This window comes from Neofelis nebulosa, chromosome 1 (assembly GCF_028018385.1).
Source record: "Neofelis nebulosa isolate mNeoNeb1 chromosome 1, mNeoNeb1.pri, whole genome shotgun sequence".
In the NCBI taxonomy this organism is placed as follows: domain Eukaryota; kingdom Metazoa; phylum Chordata; class Mammalia; order Carnivora; family Felidae; genus Neofelis; species Neofelis nebulosa.
In genome coordinates, this window is record NC_080782.1 from 82,778,941 (window position 1) to 82,788,556 (window position 9,616).

General features: G+C 39.4%; 1 long non-coding RNA gene across 1 annotated transcript in view; it reads right to left on the reverse strand.

Moving 5' to 3' along the window:
- LOC131510184 (uncharacterized) overlaps nucleotides 1-2,116 on the reverse strand; it is a 30,276-nt gene extending 28,160 nt beyond the window's left edge. The window contains exon 1 of the long non-coding RNA XR_009260929.1: nucleotides 1,888-2,116. This is a non-coding gene — a long non-coding RNA (uncharacterized LOC131510184). The remainder of the gene's footprint in view (nucleotides 1-1,887) is intronic.
- Between the last annotated feature and the right edge of the window lie 7,500 nt (nucleotides 2,117-9,616).

The window sequence follows — 9,616 nt, forward strand, 5'->3', positions numbered from 1 at the left end:
TCTACCTTTTGACTCAGTTTTTCTTACAATATGACATGTGTTGTTTGTATTTATTACCTGCTTCTTCTTTGGAATATAATTTCCATGAGGACAGGTGCTAGTATTTGGTTCAGTGCTGTGTCCTCAGCTCCCAGTCCATATTGACTGACACATTCAAGGAATCAATAAATATTTGTTAAAAGAATAAACGACTGGATACACCTTGATGTTTGACAAAACTTTAAAAGTATTAAATATCTTTAAAAAAAATCTCTAAAATTTAGCCATACATTTGATTTTCATCTTTATAATTGTGAATGTTTCCAAAATTTCCAGTACTTCAAAAACAGAAGTTGACCTCACATGTTATGATACCTTAGAAACAGCGAGTAACTATGTGGGGCTATAGATTTTTTTCCTCTTGTTGAGGGAAAAAAATGAAAGTACGGTGGTACATGGTGATTCAGGGCAGAACCACCCTTGAAGTAATAAAGGCAAAAGTTGGCCTTCACATTTGCCCCAGAGACATGAGTACGGATAGAAAGAACAGAAACAAATTTACTGCTATGTTGAGAATTCATACTGAAGGACTCTTGACTAAATTGATGATAACAGAGATGAAAAAAAAATCATGGAATGGAGAGTAATATTGTAGTTTTTATCTGCCCTAGGTTTGAAAATTCTTCATTGTCTAACTATTTCTGGAGCTATATGCTGGGCTACATTTTATAAGAATCTTCTAGATTGTTGAAAAATAGGAACATAAATCCAGCATTCGTGGATAATTAGAAGAAAAGAAACCAAAATGACAGCACAGGTCTTTCAAAGGATTTGGAGAGATATTAAATTAGAAAGGACTTGTACTGAAAGCCTGAAACTTTGTACTAATCTGGGTAAAGTAAACGCACATTTGATGATACTAAGAATCACCAACTTAAGGAGGGAGGGCACTAGATTGTGGAAGGAAAGAAATTATGTGGCCTTGATAATACTAATTGCTGGATATCTTTATTTTTAGTCTTTTCTCACAGATGGAATGATACTAATAGCATATAAAAATATTATGATAGCTGGAAAAACCAAGTTTTTAATTATCCCAAATTTATCTTATTTGTTCTTATGCTCCAAATGAAAAACAAAACTCTCATTTTAAATTAATGAGCCTGCCTAAGTCTAAGAATTTGGCATCTACATCTATCTTCATATGGATAATAACCCATTTTTTTTGAAATCTGTGTCTCCTTGATTATTATTCATTTTCCCTTTGATCTTCAAAGTGCTTCTTTGTAAACACACTTTGGGAAATACCACCCCAAACTGAAAACTCCTGGCCTAATGTGGTTCAGGTTTTCCATTCTCCATACCTCCACTCACACTGTTTCTCCCACCTGGGATGTCCTCACCTCTTCATTCCATTATCCAAGTTCTCTGGTGCCCAATAGTATTTCTTCCTTCATAAAACCTTTCCAGTTCCCTATGACCACAGCAACTTCCTCCTTTAGGGGCCCATAGCATCTACTGTTCTCATGCATTTGACTTTTATGGCAGGCTGCACTGTTTTACTTTCAACGTTCTTGTCTGGGGTTATTATTTACCTTTTCATTGTCCTATATCATGTACAGTTCTATATCCTTAAGCATGTTTTCAAGATTAAACACATAATGAGCTGCAAAAGCATGATGGATATAGTAAATGAAATCAAAAGAAAGGGAAGGTACTGAAAAGGCAGGGAGTCTGAGAACTGAAATAGGAAATACCAACCGAACTCCAGCCTGTTTTAGTATCTTAGGACTCCAAAAGCATTCTAAAAATGGTCCTAGAAATAGAGAGCAGAAGGATAGTAGGTTGTAGGTAAAGGGAGATCACTTTAATCATAGAAGAATGGAAAAGTTAATTAAGTCAAATTACTTTGTCTGTCCTCCCAACTACTTGCGTTATTGAGTTTGTAGCTCTGTTGGCCTCTTCCCTTTCCTGGAACATTTCCTTCCTCATTGGCGCTTCAATCAGGAAATTTCATTTTGCTGCTGGAAAGTGGCTGTAAAGGTCAGGTGGGAAAGGAGGCTGAATTCACATGATGACTTGGCTCAGGCTCTGCAGGAAGAGAGTTCGCCTTGTTCCCTTTGGGGAGGGAGGTACAGAGATGTTTGAGCTTGTTCTCTCATTGCCAAAGTCCTTGAGTTTGCGTTGGGTTTGAAATGGGCTTTTGTTTTGCTTTTTTTCTTTTTGCCAAAGAGTCAGAATCTGCCGAAAGATACAGTGTTCTATTTCCTTTTCTGCAACTGATGCCATAGGCAAATATGGATTTTTTTTTAAACTGACAGATTTACTGTTTTATTTAAATAATTGAATATTTGTAAAATATTCAAAAATTAGTAAAGGGTTAAAATTTATACGTTTAGTTTTAAAATAATTTAGGTGGAGAGGAGTGGGGAGTGAAAGCTAAGAGTTTTTGAGCACTTACTTTATGCCAGATATTGTGATTCATCCATCCATCCATCCATCCATCCATCCATCCATATATCCATTCAACTTTATCATATAGGTGGTAAACTTGGTTCCAAATTTGAAAGGTCAAGAAGGGTACACAGGGTGCCTCCAACCTCTCTCCTCCCTCCTCAAAGTGATACCATCCTTGTGTGTCCTCAGAGAAATATTTCATGCATACTAAGCTTATATTTTTTCTATTTTTTTTTAAAAAAAGCACAAATTGTGGTATATTACCTACTTTTCCCTTTGTGACTTGGTTTTCCCTGAACAAGTTCTCCTGAAGGTCATTCCATATAAATATACAAAGAACTTCCTCAGGTTTTTTAATAGTTTTATAAGTTCCTATTGTATGGATGGGTTTTATTCTTGTGTATTTAGATGATTCCTAAACCTCTGTTATAATCCTATAATAAGCGCCCCTGCATGTATTGTCATTTCATAGTTGTGTGAGACTGTGCGATAGGTTTGTTGAATTAGGAGTGCTTGTTCAAAGGCTATGTCAACTTGATGAGGTGGATGTTGCCATGTATCTCTCTTCAGATGCTGTACCAGTTTCCGTTTCCACTGGGTGAGTAGTAGGATTTACTGTTATATTTTATTTTATTTAAAAAAAAATTTTTTTAACGTTTATTTACTTTTGAGACAGAGAGAGACAGAGCATAAACGGGGGAGGGTCAGAGAGAGGGAGACACAGAATCTGAAACAGGCTCCAGGCTCTGAGCTGTCAGCACAGAACCCGACGTGGGGCTCGAACTCACGGACCATGAGATCATGACCTGAGCCGAAGTCGGACGCTTAACCGACTGAGCCACCCAGGCGCCCCTTATTGTTATATTTTAGATAATCTTTTCAACAATCCCTTAAGGCTATTATCTTTTTTTTAAGTTTATGTATTTATTTTGAGAGAGAGGAGTGAGCACAAGAAGGGGAGGGGCAGAGAGAGAGGGAGACAGAGAATCCCAAGCAGGCTCGTGCTGTCCATGCAGAGCCGAACTTGGTGCTCGGTCTCAGGAACCATGAGATCATGACCTGAGCTGAATTCAAGAGTCAGATGCTTAACTGGCTGAGCCACCAAGGTCCCCCCCCCCCCATAAGGCTAGTGTTATTATCCCACTTTACAGGTGGAGAAATAGAGGTTCAAAAGAATAAATGTACTTGATAAAGATGGCACAGCTAATAATAAACACAGCCACGGTTTGAACCAAAGCTTCTCTGATTGTAAATCTACCTTCTTTTGGCCCCACTATGCTCTTTTTATCTTTTTATTTGTGTTGAATTACAGGCAACAAATTTCTTTATAAATGTTTATTAAGTTCATATATTTGTAATAAGAATACTTATAATAGTATTCAACTTCAATAAACCACTTAACTTTTCAAAATGCTTTCATATTTGTAATTATATTGGATAGACCCAGGGAGATAGGTTATATATGTGGGCATTTTGACAGGGATAAAGTTTTTTAAAAACCCACAGAATATTTAATTACTTACATAAGTTCACACCCTGAGCTAAGGGTAGAACTTGGTCTACAAACCTGTCTTTCGACTATTTAACACTATGTTAAACACAAGGTATGTCAGGGGCTGACCCTGCCTTGAGCTCCAGTAGCAGGAAACAGGTAAGAAAGGAAAAAGTGCACCCATTGCTTTTCTCATTAGACAGTGATGATTTGGGGCCTTTGAACTCAGGATAGGGAAGCACATGTGAATTTATGATGCTTTTTAATTAAGGATTTTTTAAAATGTGGGTTCGTGTAGCTTTTTTTCCCCTAAAAAATGGTGACAGACTTTTAAATATGGGGTGGCGGGGTTGAGAGAAGCTATGGTTATGGTGTAAGATATGAGAAACAGTCAAGCTCTGGAGACTATACAAGACTATAAGCTCCTTAAAATAGGAATTGGTTGTTCTTTTTAAAAATGAGTATTTGATGCAGCGAAAGAACATAAGTAAAGCATATATATATATATACATATACATATACATACATATATATATATATCCCAAGTACTTGGGATATATATATATATATATATATATATATATATATATATATGCACACCTGAGGACCCACCACCTATTCCAGAACTCCAACACACCCATACCCTTGGGGACTACCTGTATATTCCTCACCCTTCTCATCTCTTTATCTCCCCTGGAGGCGGTACTATTCTGAATTTTGTGGGTTTTAAAATCCATTTAATCACATGTATATGTATATTCCTAAACAATACATGATTTAGCTTTTGAGAGAGTTTCAGAATTCCTGAGACACTGTATAAACATAATAAACACTTGTTGAAAGAATGAATTAATGGCAAACAAGGAAGCTCAATCCATTCTCTTTCACTAGCCATTGAAATTACCAAAGGTATGGTACATCAGATCTTTGTCCGAACAATGTTATTTGATATTTTTTATGTATATTTTTGTCAATCGTAATAAAAGGGTCTCCTGTTGTTAACCATAAAGAGTAGGAGGGTGGGACTCTTCAGACCAATGCAAGACCAGATCTTTTTCATGATTTGTAGGCATGAAGAAGGATGTTGTTTAGGATTGTGACCTCTTAGTGGATCCCAGGACTTAGTAAAAATAAAAGGACTTTATGTTTTAGGTGTGTAACAAAACTTCTGTCTTGTGAAAATATAAATTATTTAAGTCACATATTGCAAACACTTATTACACTTTTCAAATAAAATGCCTAGATGTCCTGTAAACACAGTAAATATATCAAATGCAGTATACTTCAGAAAGAATTAAGAGTTCAGAAACTGCCAAAATCTGTAATGGGTATCAGGTCTTTGGCAAGTGTGGCTAATTTTATCCCACTGTCATGGCGGAATCCTAGGGCGACAGGCTAATCAGTGAATGCACTTTCACTGGGTTTTATCAAGAGCTGAAATGACTGTGTTTATTTCAAGGTCTTGGTTTAAAATGCAAACTCATCAACCAGCAGCTCTGTAATTAAGTCCTCAAGAAGTAGCAAAGTTCTTTTTAAAAAATGGTGTTCCCACGGCTTGTTCCAGCAAGTTAGGAACAAGCAAGATGAGTTATATGTTCAAAGTTAGAAACAAAACACTCTAAGAAGGTTTTTCAGGCAGTTCATAACTTCGAGGGTATTAATCTTTTAGTAGGTATTTGTCTTGTGCTGTTTACGTGGATATAGGATAAAGATATTTGAAGTATGGTTCTTGGGTAAAATCTTGGGATAAAAATCAAAGAGAAGGGTAAATTCAAAGCAACAATGAAATAACAATAGCCACATTTAACATTGAGCACTTACTGTGTGTCTGTCATTATTCAAAATAGTTTATATATTATCTCATCTCATTTCATCCTCAAGCAGATAGTATTATTAGTCTTATTTACAGATAAACAGGAATAGAAAAACTAAGGAATGTTCCCTAAGTCCACAGGCGGTAAATGACAGTCAGGATGCGAATCATGTAGTCACTATTAATTTTCTACTGCTGCCATTCACAAATTGTCACAAATTTAGCAGCTTAAACGGCACAAGTTTATTACCTTACATTTCTGTAGGTCGCGAGTCTGATGAAGGTCTCACTGGACTAAAATGAAGGTGTCAGTGGGGCTGAGCTCCTTTCTAGAGGATCTAGGGGAGAATGTTTCCTGTGCCTTCTCCAGCTTCTAGAGGCTTCCTAGAAGCCTCTTGGCTCCTGGCCACCTTTCTCCAACTTCAAAGCCAGTAAAGGTGTTGAGTCGTCACACTGCGTCACTCTCCCCTGCTCCTTTGCTTCTCTCAGATACTTTAAGGGCCTTTGATAACATTGCTTCCCTGCATAAACCAGGATACTCTCCCCATTTTAAGGCCATCCAATTAGCAATCTTAATTCTATCTGCAACTTTAATTTCCCCTTCCTACGTAAGATAAGATCGTCACAGTTTCCAGCATTAAGATGCAGACTTTTGTTTTGATGTATGTCTGTGGGTGTGCGTGTACTCTTCTGTATATCACAGTCTGATTCCCAAGAGCATGCTCTTAACAGTTTCACCCTCCTAGTAGAATGCGAAAGTGTTGGCATTTATTATTTTTGGAAAGTAGGTTTGCAGATTTTTAGTTATATATAGTCCAAAGGGAATATATCTTCAGGGAAAAAATAACTTGAAAGAATTAATTTGGTTATTTCACCCCAATGTTACTTTATTTAGAAATGTTGATTTGTTAAAAAAAAAAAAAGAAATGTTGATTTATTGTAGGCATCTAAGTGTTAACTGTTTTCTTTTTTAAAAAAATTTTAATGTTTATTTATTTTGAAACAGAGAAAACAAGTGGCAGAGGGGCAGAGAGAGAGGGAGAGGGAGAGAAAATCCCAAGCAGGCTCTGTGCTGCCAGCATAGAGCCCAACACGGGGCTCGATCTCACAGACTGTGAGACCATGACCGGAACCAAAATCAAGAGTTAGATGCTTAACCTACTGAGCTACTGGGGCACCCCAATTATTTTCTGAGTATCGTCCATTAAGTATAGGGTTGGAGCCCTCACCACTGAATAGAAAACTCTGGGCAGGCAAGTTCATCTGTAAGGGAGGGGCCTGGTTGTCCTCCCCAGCGAGAGCAACCATGCACAGCTGGATAATAAAGGCTCCAACCCTGCGCCTTCTCCTGGTTTGGCTGGACAGAGTCCCCTCCCTACATCTTCCCTGGGACTTGCACCCAGCCTGCACGGTGCATTTAACCCCACAGACTGGTCCTCTTCCTGACTCTGCCACTACTTGCCACCAACCCATCTACCCTTAGTGGTTTTGGCATCTAGATTCTGTTTAAATAATAGATCTCCTGCCCCACTCCCAGGTACATTTTGTTTTCCAATAAACCCTTTTAGGTCCTTCAGCTGGTTTAGCTCACTACCTGGCTAAACATTGAACGTGGACATGACATGTGCAGACTCTTTTCAGAAAGATCGAACTGAAAAAGGAGATAGGGCAACCACTTGAAGCTATAATTAAAGGGATTGGGGTCAGCCTGGGTGTGTGTACCACCTGAAGAAAGGAGCCAGTGGAGAATGACAGTGATGGAGTATGCAGAAAGTTTGAAACTTAGAGATGCAGGAAGGGCTTAAAGCAGAAGGGTAATTCTAAGAAAGACCAGAAGATTGATATGGCTACAGATATGGTAGGGGAGATTAAGGTTGAAAATAGGGAAAATATGCTGGAGGGACCAGAATTTCTTTGAAATAAAGGGGAAGATCATCTGTAGAGAGGGATAGGTCAAGGAAAGGGGGAAGAAGTTGACTAATGGCAAGCAGAAATTATTTCTGTTTCAGTTAGTTATTGCTTGGTAATGAACCACCCAAAACTTAGTGGCTTACTAAATAGCCATTTATTATTTATGATTCTGAAATCTGGGTTAGGCATAGGTGGGCAGTTCTTTCCGTGGTGTCAGCTGCACTATCCAGGATGGTTTCTGCACTCACATGTCGTGTCTCAGCTGGGATGCTTGGAACAGCTTGGGCTTCCCCACTGCATAATGGTCTCAGGACGGTCAGACTTCCTCCATGGCGGCTGGTCACCCAGAGGGGGAAAGCAAGAAGCTGCTGAAAGCAGCTGGCACAGAGTCACTTCTATCTGGCTCTATTGGTCAAAGCAAGTGATGAAGCCAGCCCAGATTTAAGAGGAAGGCAAATAGATGGCACCTGTTGAAGTAACGTGCAGCCTGCGCAGGCAGGGAAGGGAGGAACTGAAAACAGTCGTCTTTGAAGTCTCTCCCCTAGAATTTCTGAGAGTTTGAAGACTCATCGGGAGGTTGCAAACTGTAGCAGTTTTCTACTGCCACTGGGACTTATGAATACAAACTTAGGTGGCTTAACATAACACAATGTATATTTATTTTGAAATAATGTATTCATTTCTGATCACAAAATACAGAAAAGCGGCAGGGGCAATGCCTATAACGTGGGTTGCACATCTTCCAGGTCTGCAACTATGAATGCCTTTGTGCAAGCCCAGGCTCACACTGCCCCACTAGCACTCTGATGCTGATGGCTACAGGGTATAGTACACGACACCCAGCAAATTTAAACAGATGCCTCATTCATGATGCCTTGTTCTGATTAGTTTTCCAGCTTACTTGTGCAAATATCGAAAGAAATATGTAACTGGTCGTCCCTACTGTCAATTTTCTAAAATTCTCTAGGAACTCGTAAATTATAGACAAATTTTGTTACGTAACTGTTAGAGCTGTTTAAAACATATTTTTAGAAGACATTCTTTTTACTTTTTGTTTTTTGAGAGAGAGACAGAGTGCAAGCCCGGGAGGGGCAAGGAGAGAGAGGGAGACACAGAATTAGAAGCTGGCTCCAGACTCTGAGCTGTCAGCACAGATCCCGATGTGGGGCTTGAACGCATGAGCTGTGAGATCATGACCTGAGCCGAAGTCAGACACTTAACCGACTGAGCCACCCAGGTGCCCCAGAAAACAGTTCTTTTTAAAATAGGAGTGGTGACCAAAGCCGCTTCTGTGTTTTAGCTTTCTAGGCCCCAAGCTGTCTTGCACCTGGATGGCTGCCCCTGGATCCACCCACATCCAGGGAAGTGATGGAGAAAGGGCAAGCCAGGCCAAGCATGGGGAATAAACATCTTTATTGTGCTCAGGCCAAGAGTCCATGAGTCTTGATAAATACCTCCATGTATTTATCAATTTTCTTCTTCATGTTTTTTTTTTTTAAGTTTATTTGTTTATTTTGATAGAGTGTGTGAGGGCAGGGGAGGAGTAGAGAGAAAAAGAGAGAGAGAGAGAGAGAGAGAGAGTCCCAAGCAGGCTCTGCACTGTCAGCACACAGCCTGACTTGGGACTAAAACTCATAAACTGTGAGATCACAACCCAAGGCGAAATCAAGAGTTGGGTGCTTAACTGACTGAGCCACCCAGGTGCTCCCTGTGTGTGTGTGTGTGTGTGTGTGTGTGCATGTGTGTGTTTTGTCCTGTTTCTCTAGGCTCATGAGCTGGGTTTTTTCCTCCCAGTAATGAATCTTGGCTTTCTCCTTCCTCTTCCAGTGTGGCCATCACCACCTGATATGTCCAGCCAACTTTGTGGCCCCATATAGGTAGGCACACTTTCACATAAGCTTCAGGGACACAACCTCAAGAGCAGCAGAAGCTACTGTCCACTTTTACTTGTCATGAGGTGACAG